Consider the following 1,610-nt stretch of genomic DNA (forward strand, 5'->3'; position numbering starts at 1 on the left):
AATCTAAAATAAGGTTTCTTCCACCCCACGCTGAATGGAGAAAAAAAAAAAAATCTTGGATTCAGGTAAATACAGTAACATCTTTTGAGTGTGGGTACTAAGGTGCATGGTTGACAGCCCAGAGGCTACAAGTTCAAGGTCACCACAGCAAAAGTGCTCACAGAGCAGTCCAGTCAGATTTAAACACATCTGCAAATTCTGCAAAATACCCTGTCATAAGAACACAGAAGAGGAAAGAAATGGATCTTTTTGAGTTCATACATATACATGCGTCAAGCCACAGTTTTACAGTGTCTGTTACTAACTTTTTCAGACATTCTTATCTAATCAATTATCTCCATTTAGGTAATTAGAATTCAAATTGTATCCTTCTGTTTTTTTTAAAGTAGGGTTTAGTTATATGGCAGGAATTTGTAAAAGTTACAGCTCAATAGTTAAGTGAAAGGATTCCTTTTTTCAATAAAAGACCCAGAGCTGAACTAACACATCAACTTAAATGTCATGTTTAAAATAATATGCCTGCTGCTGTGTTTAAAATTAAGAATACAGACATTTTATGGGCACCAAGATATATCCTGCATTGGCAAAGCTCTTAAAAATCTAGCAAATATTTTCCACCTTTTATGCCATTACATTCTTTTCGTTATGGTTTCAGCACACAGAAATTTAATCAGAATAATGCCCAATATATTCACTCAACTTCTGTTGTCACAACAATTTCTTAATGCATCAGCTGGAACACACTGACCCAACACTTTGACATTCAGGTCCAGAACCACCATTACTAATTTTCCTTTTCAAAGAAAGGCAGGTGCTCTTGCCAACGAGAATTAAATCTGAGCATAGAAGATATGAAAGTGGAGCTTCAGGGAATAAAATATCGACTCCCTTTCACTTTAAATAACAATACCACAAGAATCTACAGATGTCTCAGAAAAAAACCAAAAAAACCCAAACTCATATGTAAGTCTAGCAAAAGGAAGCCTACTACACAGCTATAGCTCTGCAACATTATGTAGCAATAACCTGCATTCTTCCTAAGAATCTGTATAAGAAAAATTCTAAGCAACAGTGCTATAGTAAAATCCCAAATAAAATAGTTTGTAGTTAAAAGAGGGTTGTTTTAATGTAAAAAATAAACTGTAAGTAACAGCTAACAGAATTTCTGGAAAACTTTAGTACTGTAGCTTCAAGCCTTTTGTACTTGAAGTATAAAAAGGCAACATATTAAATAACTAACTAACTTTGCAGTGCAAAGGAATAAAGACCAGCAGTAGACAGTCATAACATTTTCCTAAACAGCAAGAATAGATCATCTTGAGTATACTTGGCAGTACAAGCAAGTTCACAGAGAACACACAGTTAAAGGGGAAGTGTTATATCAAAGTTTATGAAAAACAATTAAAATTTATCTCAGTTGCTACATTTACTTGAATATAAAAGATGACCTTTAATACAAGGCAACCCCCAATAATTAGATTCTATATATGGAAAATATATCAATTTATTATTATATTCCAGGTATAGAATCTAATGATTGGAGATTTGCTCTGAGTCTGTCCCCTTCCCACTGCTACAGCAGGGAAAATAAATTGGGGGGGGGGGGGGGG

At 34.5% G+C, this 1,610-nt stretch overlaps 1 protein-coding gene across 3 annotated transcripts in view; it reads right to left on the reverse strand.

Moving 5' to 3' along the window:
• Positions 1–1,610, reverse strand: part of FAM126B (family with sequence similarity 126 member B) — an 88,115-nt gene that overhangs the window by 55,264 nt on the left and 31,241 nt on the right. The window lies entirely within an intron of this gene.

The sequence above is a fragment of the Gavialis gangeticus genome, unplaced genomic scaffold, assembly GCF_001723915.1.
Source record: "Gavialis gangeticus isolate Ggan-Ray unplaced genomic scaffold, GavGan_comp1, whole genome shotgun sequence".
Lineage (NCBI taxonomy): Eukaryota > Metazoa > Chordata > Crocodylia > Gavialidae > Gavialis > Gavialis gangeticus.